Genomic DNA, 19,485 nt, shown 5'->3' with positions numbered 1-19,485 from the left:
ACATCTACTCTGGCCACACTGCCTGTAGGAGCCCAAGAAGCAGTTTCAAAGTGTAGCCTCCACTATATCCTTCAGGCAATGTCCTTTTCTTTTGGATCAAAGATCATCAAGGGACATGGGTAAAGCAGCCTAGAGGCACGAGGTAGGCTTTCCACACCCCCTCAGGGGACTCATAGGGAAGAAATCTTTCTGAGTCAATCTTTCTTTGACCTTGCTCATGGGGTTACTTTTCCATGACCCCAACTTCGTAACTGTGAAAGCACTCAAATTCTGTAGCATTCTGCCAATCGAGAAATACTTGCTGAGCAGCTGCATTGTGCTGGGCTCAGCGGGGGACGGGAGGGTCCCCCAAATGCCTCGCACTGCTGCCAGGCTCCTCCCATCCTCTGGATGAGGGGGTACAGGTCATCAGAAGAAAGGTCTTCTGACAGAAAAACAGGAAGTGAACAGGATGTAGTTAGGAAGGGTCCTCTCACCTCCTTGGGCTCTCTCTGTTCTAGGACTCGGGGGGTCTGTCTGGAGGACTCAGAAGTCTGTCTGGAGGCCTCAGGTAGGGCAAGGCAGGTGGTGTCCAGAAAAGCAACTCACATTCACTGTGCTTGGTAAGCACGAGCACTGAGCTAATAAGCCTTTGCATGCATCATAACAGATGGATGTCTGTATCTCCTTCTCTTCCTAAGTAGGGAAACCCCAAGTCCAGTTGTGAGCATGATGGCTGCTGCCCCACGGAAGAATGCTGGGAGAAGGCAGGGCACCCAAGCCAGCCCCCAACTGCAAGAAGGTGGTCAGATCTAAACTGGTTACCCAGCAGTCTAGCTGTGAAGCCCTCTGTCAAAATGTTCACATGGGCCCCAGCTGTGCTACAAAAACCTGAAGCATGAGATGGGTTCTCATGTCTAGGCAAGAGAATTCAAGGGGAGCTCTCCCACCTCCAGGCTGGCGTAAAGGCAGCAGGGACTAGGAGGGGGCCACGCAGGGGTGTGAACCTAGAAGGCTTCATCTGGGGCCTCCTGCCCCCCTGTCCATGCCCACATGGCAACTGCCCCTCCACACGCTCTTCTTCAAGTCCCAGGGTGTAACTCTATTTATCCTTGCCTTACAAATTCCCGGTGTGGAAAATAAACAGGTAAACCACTATGCCAGGGAAAAAGTAACTAAGTGTTACAAGAGATACAGGAAAACACTCTGGCAGCAGCAAAGAGGCGATTTATTTTAGCACAGTGGTTCCTAAGCTTGCCTGTGGATGCCTGTCCCCATGCCCCAAGAGATTCTGAGCCTGAAAGAGGGCTGGCTGGCCTGGCATCAGAACAAGCCTCTGGCTTACAAGCAGCCAGGGTCACTCCTTGTTCCTTATGGGCAAATATGGTCTTGGCATATGTTACACTCCTCTTGCATCCCACAAAGCCTAGGACAATTGCTGAATAAACACTGGTTGGTTTCTGGTGAATCCTGATGAATGATCTGCCAATCAAATGCACAGCTCTGAAAGAAAAGAGCTACCTTTTTTTAAAAAGATCTTTTAAAATTTTATTTTAGGGAGAGGGGAGGGACAGACAGAGAGGGAGAGGGAGAGAGAATCTCAAGCAGATTCTGTGCTGAGCACAGAGCCCAACATGGGACTCAATCCCATGACCCTGAGATCATGACCTGAGCTGAAAGTCAGATGCTCAACTGACTGAGCCACCCAGGTGCCCCAAGAGCTATCTTTTAATAAGCAAGGTCCATTTATTGTTTTGCTGTTAACCCTGTAGTGTCCAACCCGAGCAGCTTCCACCTGCCCCATTTCAACACTGTCTCTAAATGTCAATAGGTCTAAACTTTATAGATGCAGCAATTTTATAATATTGTAACCTAAATGGTAATGGAGTCACGATACATACATGGGATCCAGCCCCAGCCAGGCCAGAGAATTCAGGAGCAACCCCTAATGGCCCAAAGGCATTGGTGGCTCCAGATACAGATACATGTCACAGAGAGACTGACCACGCAAACCCGGTGGCAGGGCTGGTGGCCCTCCTCCTGCTGACCACTGGCAGGTCCCTGCCATACCCTACAGGGAGCCTACACAGTCCCATGCCCACTGCTGCAGCAGGTCACCCACCTGCTCCCTGAGGTCACACACCTGCTCCCCCCCCCCCCCGCCCCGCCCCCGTGCCTACAGCAAGAACACCTGGGTATTCTCATCCATCCACTACTCCCTAAGCATCTGGCCCAAATTCACCCATCTGAGAAAGCCTCTTTAAGCAACTAGATCCCATTTACAGGATTGCTGGAGCCACTTCTCCTAAGGAGACACAGATCTTAGGGGAATGCTTTTCAACTGCCAGAGGAGGCCAGGGCCAGCAGTGGAGTATGAGATCAGTTCAGTGGGCTGAACAAATCCATGTGGCTCAGAGTGAGCGCTCCTGGTGGCATTGAGCTCGTCTTCTACCACCGTGTTTAGCCCCACCCCACACCCTGTGCGATGCAAGCCAGTAAGCCTGATGAATGAGCCTGTCCAGACCTCAGCAACACCTTCCACAGTGCTTTACGGTTTACACCACTGACATCCACCTGTTTGCACCCGCAGGAAGAATGGGGGTACATGCACTGCCCAAGGCCGCACAGCCAGCGGGGCAGCTGAATCCAGGCATCTGGTGTCACACCACCATTGCCCAGAAGCTCATCCCCCACCAAAGCTGCCCAAGGGACTGCTCAGGCTCTGCTTCCCCCTTCCCTGAGCTCTGTCTCTGATTTTTAACATCTCAAGTCTAATGAAGATCTAAGAAAATTTTTTGTTTTAATTGTTCATATAAACTACCCTACGAAATTCATGCTCTACCCACGATACGTAAACTACTTTTACTCATAGAAAACCTATTTGTGGGACGCCTGGATGGCTTAGCAGTTTAGCACCTCCCTTTGGCCCAGGGTGTGACCCTGGGGTCCCGGGATTGAGTCTCTCATCAGGCTCCCCAGAGGGACCCTGCTTCTCCCTCTGCCTGTGTCTCTGCCTCTCTTTCTGTGTCTCTCATGAATAAATAAACAAGATCTCTAAAAAAAAAAAAGAAAAGAAAAGAAAACCTATTTGCAAGTTAGAAGACTTCCGCAATTCTCTTTTCTTTAATCAATAGTTTAGAATGCACACACGCGCACATGCATACATGTGCTCATACACACGCAGAATCTGTGAAACTACAACCCGTTTCTTCCCAACTATGTCTCGGTCCGTACACGCAGCTGACCTCAAGGAGGAGGTGAGGGCCTGCACGTATCAGCTGCCATCTGAGCCACTGCCACCTCTGCCAGTCCCCGCACTGCAACATATGTCCCCAGAGCACCCCTTCTGCTGACGGGACTCGACCCTCTCCAGAGTGGCTGAGGAGCCCTGCCTTCCTGGAACTGTGATCCAGCTTCCAGAACCAGAGTTTCTGTGTTCAACCAGAGCATTGGATTCGGGGCTTGGCCTGCCCAGACCCACAGGGGGACCCCCACGTTGCTGTCACTTGCCCACTGGCAAGTCTCATAAACGGGGGGCCCCGATTATCACTGAAAATATGGGGAGAATACAACTGCCTTTCTCATGGCGTTATTACAAGGAGTAAATGAGATGACACATGTAAATAGGATGAACTCACTCATTTCATCCAAACAGGAATGCTTGCAGAAGTGAGAGGGAACGTGTTGGTCGCCACTGGGCAGCAGGGCGCCCCACGACCACCCGGGATGGCAGCATGGGGCCAACCAACGAAGAGGGACCGTTTAAACAGCGCTGATGAGGGGCATCATCAAATTCTCTCTCACCAGTGCCTGGCCTACAGTAAGTGTCGACCCTTACTCGTGACAGTTCCATCATCCGCTTCCCATCTCAACCCCTGGAGCCTTTAACGTAAAATAAGAGGAACAGGGACTAACGCTCAACATAAAACATCAGCGCTGAGGTCACAACCTTAGCGACCAGGTCGAGGGACAGCGGGCCAAATCACCAAAGGTGTCAGCAACCGAAGGGACATGGGGCCTTCAGTGTCCAGGGCCCTGCCTCCAGGCCACCAGGATGCCCCGGCTTCTGGAGGCCAGCACTGGGAAATGATCTCCATCCACTGCTGCTCCTCATGCTGCAAACTCCGGGCGATAAGACACTCTCCCCACACACACGGCCAGGCTCCCACGGAGGAATAAGCCATCCAGAGATAACATGGCTCATGCATGCAGAAAACACAGAACTCTGCTCTCAAAGTCCAGGACCCAGAGCAGACGATACCTGGCAATTCTCCAGTACGCAATCCTAAGCAGAAAAGAGCCTGTATGCCCTAGGTCATGGAGTCTCCATGTGGTTAATGTACAACTACTGCACAACACTGGCAGGTTTGAAGACTAAAGAATGAATCACATCTACTGCATTCACCCGACTGCTCTCGGGGACAGGAAAGGTAAGCGAGAAGGACTGGAGAGACAGTGTACACGTTGCCACGCACACAGGGTACTGGACTTGGTATCAGACAGAGCTACTCTGCCGCTTACTAACTGTCCATCCTCAACAAGCTGCTGGGCCGCTCCCTGGGAGCCAGGACCCTGATGTGTAAAGGGGGATGATCATCCTCGTGAGCCAAGAGGACATGAAACCCCAACACAGAGTAAAACACAAGTATGAGTCTCCTAAAAAGGCACACTGCGATGACAGGGACAGAAGCTCTCGCTGTCGTGTGCCGCTGCTCATGTAAGCTTCAACGCTTCGCCCGTGCTGACTACCATGAGTTATATATATATGAGGTGGGCCAGAAAGAATCTGCTCCCACAACAGCATAAGCAAGAGTGACATGGGTCATTGAATGGAGATACCATCGACTGCAGGGCATGCCATTAGTTTTACATACCACTTAGGAAGAAAAATGGTATTAAACCATGGAACACTGTCCATTGTGAGATGCACCCTGGTTTCAGAGATGTTAAAACATGAGAGAGAAAAAAGGTGCATTTTAGAATCCATGAGACACAGTGTGACAAGGACCCCAGGGTGGCCTCGAAGTCAGGCTCCAGTCCTCACTGGACAAGGTCCGAGGCCAATTTGAGCACACTGGGCAGTGAGGGGTCTAGCGGAGAAGGCTCTTTATAACCACCAGGAACTTGCATACATTCCAGACTCCCTGTCTCTCCTGCAGACTGACTGTGTGGATCTGGAATGGTGTCCGGGGATCCTTTTTACAAAGCTCCTCAGATGATAGGTCAGGAGGGCCCTCCAGTCTGAAAGGGTCCCTGCCTCCCACCAGCTGGTCCCACACCACCCTACAACCATGCCCTGGGCTGAGAAGGTGGAGAGAGGGTTCCGTGCCTTGAGCACCCTGTGCCAGCCAGGGTTAAAGCCCAGCTAAACTACAGAATGGATCTACTCCACGGTGGCTCCCCCATCCTTCCCCCTACCCCAACTTCAGGCATCAGAACACACCTTCGCTAAAGAATGATCAGGACTGAAGCTGTGGGTCTCTACATACAGCACCATTCTGTGGCCCTCCCACACTTCCATTTCTGCTGAGTTTCTCTTGCACACTCCCCCCTCCCCACTCTGATTCATTTTCTGAGTATGCAGTTGCAAACCTCCATTTAGAACAGGGGGGGAATTGAAGGCGTCCTGTGTGGCATTTCCCTAAGTCAGCTGTGACTCAGCCTGGCAAAGCCCCAAGTGCCTTTATAGAGGCTTCCTTCTGCCCCTTTATTAGCTCAGCGAGCAGCAAAGACCAGTAATAACAGGCCAATCACTGCTCAGGGGCGCATTTGCCACACCTCCAGGGACCCAGGGAAAGAGAAGGAATGAGGGCCCCTTCCTCCCAGCTCTGCAAATTTCATTTACATTTTGAAGCGACAGGGGACATGGGTGGAACTCCACGGTTGCAAATTATGCACTCCAGGATTTCTGAAACCCTATTAAGAAAGGGGAGCCTAAGTGGGTGGCGAGCATGAAGCAGCTCCAGCCACCTGTTCCCTCCTCCCACCCCTGCTTAGCACATCACATTTATTTTATGACTCAAGGTATCCAACTAGGCAGGGGTTTTAAAGCTTCCCATTTCTGATGCTAGAGCACCAGGGGGCTGAGAATCCAGATCCTCAAGCTAAAATGTCAGCTCCGGCCCTCCGAGGCCCACCAGCTGGTTCTGACAAGGCACTGCACTGCAGGAGGAGGATTCCCCAGAAGACAGGATTTCAGTTTTTTAGACAGTGGTTTCATGAAGCTTTGGGGAAAGGAGCCAGGGTGACAGTGGGTGAGAGAGCCCTGTGCCAAATAAAGTCCATGCCCATATGCCCTGCTTCCTGCAGCACTTCCTGGCCCCAGAGCCTACAGGCCTCAGGGGGTCCAAGATCCCTGTCCCACATCCTAGGAGAACACAGAGAAGCCAAGGGTGCTGTACCCCAAATGTTGCTGTATCCTGAAAAGGAACACAGTGCGAGCCTCGCCCAGAGAGCAAGAGTCGAGTTGATTTGTTTAATTGAACCCAATACATGGCTCCCTGGGACAAGCGTCTGCACCCTGAGTGAGGAGAGTCCTGCCAGAGATGCACAGCATCACTCCAGAACATGCTGAATGGAAATCAGCGAAGGTCAGGCAGGACCAACGCTCGCTGAGTAAATGACTAGGGAAGGAAAGGCATACATAACAAGCCATTACCTAATAAGGGGTCTGTCTAAGCAGCTGACTTGTTCCAGAATTGAGGCCAAAATCAGGGTTAACTGCAAAGTGCCTACATGATAATTACATGGCTGGGGGGTTTTGGCATTTTGTTTCCTTCCTTCCTTCCCTCCTTCCTTCTCTTCCTTTTTTTCCTTTTCTTCCTTCCTTCCTTAGCCACCTCATTCTCTCCTTACAGCCACACCATAAAAATCCTGAAAGATTCTCCTTTCTAGAAGCAGCAACTGATCCTTGAGAGCCCCTGGGGATAAGGACAGCCTGGCCCACATCTGATCCAAACCAAGCAGGAGGGAAGCCCACCAGCATTTCTTCTCAGCCCCAAGGCTGAAGACAGAAGCTTGCTCATGGCTGTGGATGTTCATCTGGAGGAAAGACAGCAGTCGTGGGAGAGCATCTCCATGCTCAACCCAATTCCTGCCGAATGAAAAATAATCACCTTCTCATGAAGGCAGTACAATCACTCACATCCATGAGCAAGGACAAAGTAAACCAAGGTGAAGAGAGTAAGAGCCCCATTACGTCCCAGGATGTGCAAAATGAGATCCCACAACCATTATCAACGTCCATTCAGGGGATTCGGGGCTCCCAGAGATCTAAGGGATGATGACTAGAACACAAAGGACCACAACCCTCTGTCTCTGTAAACAGCTCTTTCTAGCAACTGTCTTTCCAGACAGCCTCACCTAGAAGGAAGTGGAGGCTGTTATAATTTCTCTAAAACCAGACTTGACGAGGGTCTTCAGATAGCCCTAGTGCGAAGTGCAGTATTCCCAATGCCACCCCAGGAAGGCCTGGGTCTCAGCCTCAGAGTGACCTACAAAAAGCAAAATGTCACTTCCGGTCCCACAGAGGGAGTCCTCAAGTAACACCCTTCTCCATGCCACTTCTGAGTACTCTCCGCTCTTCTCCTACGGCCCACGCTCACCACGGCTGCCCCCAGAACAGTCCCGTAGCACTTCCACTGTCACGGCTACCGCAATGTTTTCAACTTCTGCATTACTCGAGTGTCTCTTTGCAGTCTGCCCCACGTAATCTGTTTCCATCAATGCCTACGTGAAAAACTGCGTGAGACTTAGTTTGCTCTTAAAAAAAAAAAAAAAAAGCCACAAGCTGTCCCAAGTTCTCATACTAAGTGCATGTCATTACAACTAAGAAGCCTGTGCAGCCTTATGTCAGATCAACAAGCAATTTCCACCTCACTCTTGCAGATATGAATACTTCAAAGACCCCAAATGGGTATCAACTTTCCCCACAAAACCACATCTGCCACAAGCTCTTCCAGAAAATAAACTGGGAATTCTAAAACAAGAATTCATCCATTTGGGCTTATAATTTCAGAGAGACACAACTTCACTCTTGAGACCAAAATTACTGATTTATTTTGAAGCTGCAGTTGCCATCTCCAACAGAAGCTTCCCCTGAGAATGCTCCGCCCCTGCATTTACAGCTCAGAAGACCCATTTGCCCACCACCAGTCACTCTGGAGACAATAAATCAGACACATCTGCCCCCGAGACACATGTGCCCTCAAGGGGCTTGTCTGGTCTCCCCTTGTCTGCCTTGAAAACAGTTAGGCTTGTTTTCCAGGTGGGAAGGGTGCTTCTTCTGAAACAACAGAAACAGTTTTGAGCCTCGTAAGCCCTTAAAATTTACTAGCACCTAAAATTAGCTCCTCTGATGGACAATTTGTCTTTGCACTTTTACACAATGCAGACAGCTCACCAAGGAGGGCAAACAGTGCCTATGTCAACCAGTAAAAAGTGTCGAGGAACGAAGAGGAGAGCTAATTTTAGGAGGCAACTTTTCACTGCAGCCACTTCTTGTGCTTCTGTCTGGCACAGGGACAGAAGAGGAATACATACACCATCCCCAAAATCTCCCCTATGAACTTCTCACCACGCATCAACCTCTATTCCAGGCCAACTCACTCCAAAGTGCCAGGAAAGGAATCCATACTATACAGCTTCTTGAGGAAAGAGGGGAAACCTCAGGAAGAATAGGAATCATTACACACAAAAAAAGCAAAGACAATAATCCATCATATTCATAAAACCCACACTTCCACTTATGATACATGTTTTTTCTCCATCAGCCTTACATGGTTTATTAAACACTTATTCCTAGCCCAGAGTTTGGCTGACCAGGACTTGAAAACCTGTTCAAACACCATTAGGATCATGTCAAGAATCTTTTAAGTCATCTAAAAAGGCATTGTTTTATCTGTCTTGACAAACTGGGAATATACTTGGCATGCTTGGGAATCTTCTCAGCTCAACAAACATGCCCTGGCACCTGATACGCTCAAGAGCAGGCACAAACTGTCTGAGAAGATGGGTGTACCAGTGCCTGGACCCAGGGAGCACCTGACAGGAGCCGGCCACAAAAGCCAAAGAAGGAAAGCATGGTGGAAATGCTTGTATAACACTTACTGCCAAAGCCAGAATTACAGTGAGATGCCCCTGTTGTAGAGCACATTCAGGAGTGTCAGGGGAACCTACACGTACATATACACACACCTGACCCTTGAACCACAGGACGGTCAAGGGCACCGCAGAGTCAAAAATCTGCGTCGAATTTTTGACTCCCCCAAAACATAACTATGACTAGCCTGCTGTTGACCAGAAGCATTATAGAGAACATAAGGAGTCGATTAACATACACTCTGTATATGTATTCTATATTGTACTCTTACAATGAAACAAGTTAAAGAAAATATTAAGAGAATCATAAAGAAAATACATTCACAATACCGTGCCCTATTAGAAAAGATCTGTGTATAAGTGGGCCTGCACAGCTAAAACCGTGTTGTTCAAGGGTCAATGGTACATTGTCTTTGTGTGTGTGTGTGTGTGTGTGTGTGTGTGCATATTTCCCACACATACACCTCCTAAATGTGTCCTACACCAGGGGTGTGCGTGTATACATCATGCACATATATATGTATTTCTCCACTTTCTAAATATGTACACACATATGTGTGTATACTTTTTTTCCCATTTGAAAGTAGCCATTTATTAACTGACCAGATTATAAAAATAATCATGGTAGATACTTGAGTTCATTAGCCTATTGATCTGGTCTTCCCTGTTGCCAGCATCTCCACCTTCTACAAAATGGGTGGTCTTTTTTTTCATACCCCCAATGGAGAAGAACATTTGAAGGGCCATAAAAAGTTGTTTGCTTCTTTGAAACATTTTCCAACCATACAGATCTCATGAGTCAGACCCTCCATGCTGATGATGCCATATCTACCAGAGATCGGGCAACAAATGTGTTCTCTGACATGGTAATTCACTTCTTGTTAATCTTGCCATAACCACGCTCGTAGATCAATTCAGTCACCGACTTCAGGTTTGGGTCCCCCCATGCTATATATGGTTCCACAATCCTTAGCATGTTAACTGAAGCCTTGCTGAGCTTAACCAAGGTGCCATTAAAGATCTGGTGAAAGCAAAGAAGCTGTAACACTTTTAGAACCTGTGGGCTCACACCATTGAAGCCTCTGATCCTGATGAAAAATGCCAACCTGGGTTCTGCAGGCACATGGAAATTGGCAGCTTTTCTTACCAGCCCCACCATTCAAAGCTCTTCCAGAAAATAACAGTTCTCTACATCTGCCTATATTCAGTTGTGGTAATGCTCAGCTTTTTCATAGATAAGCTTCCTCCTTGCCTTTTCGAAGCATCTTTTGGGCAAACTTTTTTCTCAGACACTTGATCTTCAACTCTGCAAAATTCCTTTGCTTTTTCTTATTGGTTTCTGGCAAAGCAGGAACCTTCTTTTTTCTTTTCTTCTGCACCCTCCATGGTTCCAGCCAGAGAAGAGGCCATATATATATTTCTGTGTACACAAATATGCACGCACACGCACACACACACAGAGATTCTGCAGGGAGGCAGCCCTGCATGTTACACTGGTCTAACTTAAGAGCATTGTGACCATGAGTGAGCTATTCAGCTCTGTGGTTGCTCATTGCAGAATCAGGGGAGTAATGCCTACACCTCACAGGATTTGCTAATGTTGACCACAAACCCTGGATGGCCCAGTTCTGCACGGTAGCAGGCACACAGTAGGTGGAGAACCAAGGAAGTTTCTCCAATGTTCTTTGGAGCCACTTGAGGAATATTAGCTACACCTTAGAACTTAGAAAACTGAAGCAGAATAATGGGGCACATTGCCTGCAATTGTAGCACGTTAAAACTACTTTCAGAACCTGACCCTTCATTTTCCAGTCGCTCATTGAGCAAAAACCATTTTGAACTTCAATTCTTCACCACAGACTGCATGAGAAGCTGGGATAAACCATGGGCCCTGCCCTCAAGGCACCTGGGTCCTAGTGGACAGGAAATAAATGCTATTAACTAAATATTCACATATGCAGCATCTGGGACATCAAGCCATGGATGAAGCAATTCCTTAGAGCCAGGTGTCTCATAACCCTAGAATGGAAAGAAGCTGAGAGTGATGGGAGCAACTGGCCTCCTTGCAAGCATCAGGCGCAAAGAAAGGATGGAGCCCTCTTGCTTGGGTCTGCAAAGCCATCTGCAGAGCCAGATGGAGGGAGGCTCCAGGAACTCCTGCCTGGCAGCCTCAGAACATAGGGGAAGAAAAAGTCTCCTTCCAGGAACAAAGGCCAAAATACCATTAAGCTGTCCACAGTGAACCCTCTGAGGGCAGGGGCAGTTGCCAAAAGACTTGCAATGGCTGTGGCCACAATGGTGTAACATATGCCACCCCCGGGGGTTTCCCTGCTGGCGTCTCCTGGGTATCACAGCATGGGACATGTGAAGAGCTCTGACAAGGGGAAACAAGCCATCCTGGTCAGAGCTACAGAGCTATATGGACTTGCTGCAGATTCGGAAATGCACTAGTAGATTAATGCTTTCAAAAAACTTGCAACAAAGAATGCATATTAACTCTGTTTACTGTCTCAGACTCCCAAGATGTCTGATGTGATGTGCTCCTGCCATGCACCCCAGCCTGGGGCTCAGGGAACCCTGGAATCACTATCATAGGGGTGTAGAATAGGCTGTATACATGACTGCCAATTAGCAAAATGGATAAAATTGGTGCCAGTAAAGAAAACAAACCAGGGCCCGGGGGCACTGAGACTGCTCCAAGTCCACAAGCAAGCCCAACAAAGCACATGGTGAGTTGCTTGTAAAAATGCCACCATCAAAGATGGCCAGTATGATACAGGAGCATATGGAAGGCCACCTCTGCTGAGAAGGCAATTAAAAGTCTATGGTTAAATGGCACTGCTGAAGCTCAGATTCTCCTTTCACATATGTGATTTTGCGTGATCAAGAACATCAAAACTCAACAGATGATTGGGTCTGTAACACCATACCAGTTAGAATTTCTACGAGTTAGAATTTCCCAGATTCATCTAGGACTGAAGTCCCTCATATCTCCTGCCACATCTTGGGCAGTCCCTGGCATATGATCAATAAATACATCCAGGAAGGGGACATGGCAAATCCACAAGACATCTGGGTGGTAGCTTTGATGCCTATCCTCCTGGATTAATTTCTGTGTCCTAGAGAGGGTCTTTTTGGCTATGGCCAGCCCTCAGGGATCCTAGCAGCCTCCAAGAGCCTGCAGCCCACACAATGGCTAAAATATGATATGATCTGGAAAGTTCTCACTTTGGGGTGGATTGGGCTACCAACACGGCCTAGCGGACCAACCTGGTTAATCACTGGGAGGAAAGAAACTGAGGCATAAGGTAGACACACAAGTTTGGAGGAGGCAGTTTTAGTCCAGTCCTCTAACACCCCTACCCTAAGCTGAGCTGTCAAGGTGTGTGGTGGGCAGAAGCCAAGCAGCCTAGGGTAGGAAATAGCCCATGCCACCTCCGGAGTGCTGCTCCCTTCACCTGTGTTGTGAGGAGCCCTCCTGCCTGGGAGCTCATTCTTTGGAGGACATTGGGCCCAAAGTAGCCACAGTCAAGTCAAATGCTCTGGCACCCTGCCTGGTTCCAGGGCCCTCAAGGTTAAGAGGAGCCATGCCTCACCTCCTTTTTCATCATGCTGGATTTGTTACTATTTTGCACTCAACATCTGCCAATAAATATCTACACTGAGCCAAAAAAAAAGAGAGAGAGAGAGAGAGAGAGAGAGAGAGAAGGAAGGAAGGAAGGAAGGAAAGAAAAAAATCATGTGCATACAGTCTAAAAAGTACTATCCTACATTATGACCATCAGACCTCATAGGAACAGATACAGCCAAGCAGAACAACAGGAAAGAAGAGAAAACTCTGGCATTCTTCTACAGGGGTACAGGACATCCTGCCACACTACTAGAGAACCTGCATAATATTTAGATATGCCTTCAAAACCTCATAATCCCACAAATAACACCTTATAGTCCAAGTCTGTGCTAAAAAGAGTGAGTGTAAAGTGTTTGAAGTTTCTAGACAAACATGGTTATAAATGTCTACTTACCCAGAAGGCAAACAAGGAAATTCAGAATTTATCCTGGTTATTAATTACTAGCATTTATATACTTTTTTTTTTACAAGGGGCACTCATACATATTAACTTAATCTTTGATCTCTGAAACCAAGGCAGAATTAGCAGTATTATCTATTTTATAGGGGCCAACCTAAAGAGTCAGTTACCATGTCCACCCTAAACTGCCAACCAGTTAAGTATGATACAACATATTATTTGGTACATGTTACCATAATTCTCTACTATTAAAAGAGATTTCATGGCGCATGAGTGGCTTGGTCAGTTAAGCGTCTGTCCAACTCATGATTTCAGCTCAGATCATGATCTCAGAGTTGTTGAGTTTCAAGGCCTGCCTGGGACTCCACACTCAATGGGAAGTCTGCTGTGATTCTCCTCTCCTCTGCCCCCTCCCCACTTGTGTGCACAGACAGGCATTCTCTCTCTCTCTCTCTCTCTCTCTCTCTCTCAAAAAAAAAAAAAAAGGTATTTCAAACTTTCTAATATCAAAGATAGATAATTATTTCATTCTTAAAATTAAAATGTAAGGGACGATGTTATTTACAACAGCCAAGAGGTGAAAGCCACCCAGGTGTCCACTGACAGATGAACTGATAAACGAAACGTGGCCTACGTCCGTACAACGGAATGTTACCTAGCCTCACAAAGGAAGGGAATTCTGTCTCCTGCTACGGTGTGGATGGACCTTCAGACATATTGCTAAGTGAAATAAACAATCACAAAAGGACAAATATTCCACAATTCTGCTCATAAGAGGTCCCTAGAGGAGTCAAGTTGACAGAGACAAAAGAAGAATGGTGGTGGCCAGGGGCTAGGGAAGGGGAAACTGGCAGTTAGTGTTGAATGGAGACAGAGTTTCCGTTTTAGAAGATGGAAGAGTTCTGGAGCTCAATGGTGGTGATGCACACACAGACAATGTGAACATACTTAATGCCACTGAATAGCCACCTGTAAATATGGTTACGATGGGGAAAAAAAAGTAGTTGGTTTGCTGAAACATAGTAATCTCAACATGATAAAAATTGTATCTCCTGAGCAAAGTACCTAGCAGTTTAACAATCTGGATAAACAGTTCATTAAATTCAAGAGTCTGGTGAGGAACGTTATCGGTGTCCCCCATGACCCTGAGTCTGAACTGTGAAATCTCTATCCCCTCCCCACAGACGTAGCTCTGGACAGTAACTTAGTATGATCCTGATGTTCTCACAACAAATTTAATAGGAAGAGGGAATCATTTTGTTTGCTTCTAAACAAACCATTCAGACAGAAATGAAGGAATTACTCATCCTGCAGAATCTATTTACCATCTGTTGCTGAAGGGGAAGTCTTCACTGAATAAGGAGCCTGAGCTGGAGGACCTCAGAGTGAATTAAACACTTGCAGCTTCCAGGTCCCACTGATTCTACGCCTGTATATAACTCGGATCACACCGATTCTTCCCTTGAGAAGAAATACATGAAGGGCCATTAAGGAAACCCAACGTGGACAGCACCTCCCCACCTGCACCCCAGGCTGCTAAGGATTATACAGAAGAGGCTGGAAAACTGAATTAATTATGAATTAAGAAAGACTCTGCTTGATGGATAACAGAAATCTCTCAAGTAAGATGAGAGTCGAATGCAGAAGCATTAAAGTGGTCCTGGAGGGGAGGCGGGAGAGGCTGCTATGGGGCCCTCGGGTCAGCCTCCTGGCCCCCTCAATGACCAGCAGCTAGCATTGCCCCTAATCACCAAATCACTTCAGCAAATGACTAAGCTGCATTGGTAAGAAATTATTTCTTCATAATTATCACAGATAAGTACGTATTTAATATGTTTGGTTTCACTATTAAAATCTGAAAAGGTAATATTTTCTATCCTGGTGCAAGCCACACTGACAGGTCCTAGAATGAGAAGACAGCACAAATGCAAGCTGATTTGTAGGTTTTCTGAAAGCAAACCCAACTGAAGCCAGCCAGGATCAGTGAGAAGAATTGTGAGGGCAACTGTCTTCAGACCTAGGGCAGAGCCCACTCCCTCCCACTCCCCAGCCTCAGGAACTCCAGGCACACTCCCACAGAGAAGCCCTCTGCAAAAGCAGTGGACTGGACGACAATGATTTATCAGATCTCAGGGCACTTTGGGCTGCCTGGGCAGTCCTTTTTTTTTTTTTTTTTTTTTTTTTTAAGATTTTATTTATTCATGAGAGACACACACAGAGAGAGAGAGAGAGAGAGAGAGGCAGAGACACAGGCAGAAGGAGAAGCAGGCTCCATGCAGGGAGCCTGATGTGGGGACTCGATCCCCGGACTCCAGGATCATGTCCTGGGCCAAAGGCAGGCACTAAACCGCTGAGCTACCCAGGGATCTCCCTGCCTGGGGCAGTCCTGATGGTCCACCAGTGTCACTGGGCATAAAGGGGGCAGGCCTCTCTTACCAGAGGCGCAGGCCCGTGGTTCTCCATGCCACCACCACAATGGAGTGTTCTATCCCCCGGGGAAACTCCCCTAGGCTTCTCTCTCCAGCAAGAGGGGTCGGGACTTCTCACAGCACAGTAGCCCAGCTCCAGGAGAGAAAGGCAGAGACTGCCCGGCCTCTGAAGGCTGGGCCTACAGAGCTCAGTGTCCCCCCTTTGGCAGTCCACTGGTCATGTAAGCTATTAGACTGGCCCAGACTCCAGCCAGGTGAATTCAGCACTTGGAGCAGGGGCATGCAGAGCAAACAGGGAGGAGAACCTGCCAGGACGTCACTGCAGACCTCCTCTCACAACAGGACACCGGAGTCACCATCTCCTATGAAGCCAGAACTACTTGGTTTTGTTCTGAGAAGTGCGCACTGGAACCCATCACGTGGAGATAGCGGTGGAGTGTGATGGTTAAGGGCAGGCCCAGCCCAAGGGGCCAGCAAGAGCAGGTGTCAACTCCAACACCTAAGGTAACTCCTTTAACCCCTCTTTATCTGGCAGTCTGTCCACGGAGGGGATGATAAAACTGCCTCATGCCGTTTTTATAAGGATTAGATGAAGTAACACATTACCAAGTGCTCAAAAGAGTCCATGGGACATAATCAGTTCTTGGGATCACTGTTTTTATTCCCCGCTGGAGGGGCCACACCAAAGTCTGTCCAAGCCACAGAATGCACAGACGCAGCCCCACAGGTCTGCTGACCACTGCGACATTCCATACCAGTTCTCTGCAGGCAGGATACATAAAAGAGCCAGGTTCTGGGTCCCCAGCTCGCGCTGATCGCTTTTTCTCTCTCACCCTATTCAATCAGAGACAGATAACAAAAATCTGGGAATCAGAACACCTCGGGCAGAGGGGCCAGTTTTTAATCACAGTAAAAATCCAGAAACCAGGAACCGGAACCATATGTGACTCAAGCCGTGTGCTGAGAGCTTTCTCCACATCGCTTTAATCCTCGCCACCCCAATGGGAGTTAGGAACACACCTAACACAGGCTAGGTTCCACGTGTGAAGCTGTTTCGTCTAGAAAGAGGGTATCAGCCCCCCCACAGACCTGTACACAGAACAGTACTCGAGGTTAGTTCCCACGCACCTGGCTCTTCAGCTCCTTTCCTCAAATTGTTTAGTTCTATTTCCTATTTGATAGTTTTTACTTCTACTACATATATTCCATTTAACATCAGATGTTCTGGGAAAATGTGAAGATTTAAATCAAAAGAACAGTAACATTATAATTACCCCCCCCCCCCCGCCACCTTCTAAGTGACAAAACTAAGGCTACGACAGATTGAGGAGCTTACACGGCCCGAGTTTACACAGCCAATATGGTAGAGGGTGGATTCAAACCCACTTATCAAAAGCCTGCCCTCTTGGCAACTGCCTCATGTGCCTCTCAGGGGTGAAGTGAGCAGGATGAGGCACGTGGCCCACAGACCCCTGGGTCTCAGCCATGACCCGTCAGGGCTGCAGAAGGCGGGCCTTAGAGGCAATCATTCTCTCTCACAAACATGAACTCCATGTCCTTGCTTCAGCTTTGGGCATTGACTTAAATAAATGGCCACATGCACCTCTCTGCATTTAGTTTTTGATATTTTTTTTGTCCAATTGACACCATCCATTATGATGTGCAGTGATCTTTAAAGTCCAGTATTCTCATCAAGTGTAAAGGCTATGAGATGTTTGTCTCTCATGAGGAAGTGCTTCATTCTGTTAGAAAACGAGGACGATGTAACTCAACATGTTTCCTTCGGCTACCAAGATCCAACTTATGCACAACTGACGGAACTTCCCTTGGTCCAGTATCAGCGGACTTGTTAAAAAACTCGTGGGCACTGAGCTATTCTGTTAACTCTTTGGGTCTCAGGCTCCTGCTCTACATATGGGGATAATAATACCCACCAGGCAGGATTATGTTGGGGGTTAAACTCAACACAGATGGGCAACACTTACCCAGTATCTGGCCCCACAGAGATGCTTCATGTTCATTCTCCTTCATTCTTCAATTCTCCTAGCCACTTCGGTTTCCTTCCCCTCTTTCTTCCCACCCCTGCAAATTATTGGGCCCTAGATTTTTAAGCTCTTGTTTTAATGAGTCTGTGTTTATATACAATATACGCATTTTTTCTTATGTGCTGCCTCAAATCTTTTTTGGAGTGTACACGGCTTAAATACACAACAGCCATGATCTAGATAGTTGAAGGAAATTTCAGAGTTGTCACATAAGGGGCATAGAATTTAGTGATAAGGTTGGAAAATGTCACCCTCTGAAAATAAAGCCAAAAAGAACCAAGAGAATGAATGGCATTAGCCATCTGGGGTGATCTTTCCAGGAAATAGCTCACTCTAGCTGATGACTTAGAAGTGTAGCTGATGAGAAAAGAGTATGTCTCAAATCTCATAGAGGAATCAAAAACAAAATCTCATCAGAATGACTTGAGCAAAAAAATCTATGGAACGTAACATAAACCGTAATCTAATTAAGTACAATATGTCTCAGGAAATAGTTCTGCTGGCTGAATACTAAAGAATGTTGGCAAGAAAGTCAGATGTATCAGTCAGGATTCAATTAGAATTCAGATGCCACATGAGCTTTTTAAACAGAGGGTAGCTTTAACAGGAATTGTTAACTAGGTGTAAAGTTGTTAACTAGGTAACTGAGGTATCAGGGCTACAGCAACTGCAGAACCGGCCAGCGCCCCCAGGACTGGGGGGATGAAGGGGAGAAGTTGGAAGGACTGACCCTTACAAACTCAGAGAAGAGGCCCTGATGCCCAGAGCACTAAGGACAGGGCAGAGGCCATGAGGCAGTTTGAAAGCTAGATTCAGCTGCTGCAGGTGAAGTGGACAAGTGTCCCTGAGGACTGCTCATGGGAAGAGGAAGCCTAGGGGAAGGACCAAGTCCTTTGCTGGTCCTTTGACTGCCCCCTACCCACACCTGGCCTGCCAGGGAGCTGCTGGCAAGAGCAGAAATGAGCTGGCATGCAGAGTACTAGCTTGGGTATCACAGAGCAGAGTCTGGAAGGATTTGGGGCTAAGATAATACTTTCATAAATTGTACACTGGGTTTTTGTGAAAAATGAGTCTCCACTGCCACCTTAGGGAGAGGGTATTGATTCTATATACAGAAATATCCCCAGAATGGTGAAGGCCAATTCATCAAGCTTCATAGGCAGAGGAAAATAAGCCTACAGAAAACATAGCTGCTCCCCCAGCAGTGTTGTGGTTTCCTGATTACATGAGCCCCTAGGAGCCTTCTTACAACAGCATGGTTCTCGTCATCAGTTAATAAACTGTCAATCTTATTTATCAAAATTTTACAACCCTGATTCATGGAAACCCCAACCTTTGATTGATAAATTCCAAGGTGAACTAATCAAATTGAGTTTCAAAACCTGTAAAACCCAGAGTGAGACCCCAGACCTGTGTCAATTCCTCTCTCAAAGCTCTGACACAGCTTGGTGGCTTCTGTTATTTTAACTGTGTGTTTGACCACATGTGATTTACACATTGGGAAATTTATCAGGTATTCTAAAGACAATAACTGAAGTCTCAACTGTTTCTACAAATTGGTTACACACACACACACACACACACACACACCTGTGCAGAATAAAGAAAACAGATGCAAAACTTCAACCTCCCCATGGATAAACCCATTCATGGCATTCCTAAATTCTAGCCAGTTTATCCTTCAACAGAGAAATCAGCCGATGTTCATAGATTTCAGAAACCTCAGAACCATGGGGACCTCCTCCCCTTCCCTCCCAACTCAGCTTCTCAACACAAAGTAAATCATCCTGAGTTGATAACAATAGGGAGACAAGGACAGAAGTGCTACTGGAAGGTCCTCTACCTTCAGTTCAAATGGGCATGTGTGAGACTGTGGAGGGGAAGCAGCCAGGCTGCTGTGCA

At 47.5% G+C, this 19,485-nt stretch overlaps 1 protein-coding gene across 1 annotated transcript in view; it reads right to left on the bottom strand.

Moving 5' to 3' along the window:
• The window catches only part of GALNT2 (polypeptide N-acetylgalactosaminyltransferase 2), a 190,229-nt gene that overhangs the window by 150,222 nt on the left and 20,522 nt on the right, over window positions 1–19,485 (bottom strand). The gene's annotated exons all lie outside the window — the stretch shown is intronic.

The sequence above is a fragment of the Vulpes lagopus genome, chromosome 3 (assembly GCF_018345385.1).
Source record: "Vulpes lagopus strain Blue_001 chromosome 3, ASM1834538v1, whole genome shotgun sequence".
Lineage (NCBI taxonomy): Eukaryota > Metazoa > Chordata > Mammalia > Carnivora > Canidae > Vulpes > Vulpes lagopus.
The sequence above is the reverse complement of the archived record's forward strand: the minus strand, read 5'-3'. Positions and strand labels throughout refer to the sequence as shown.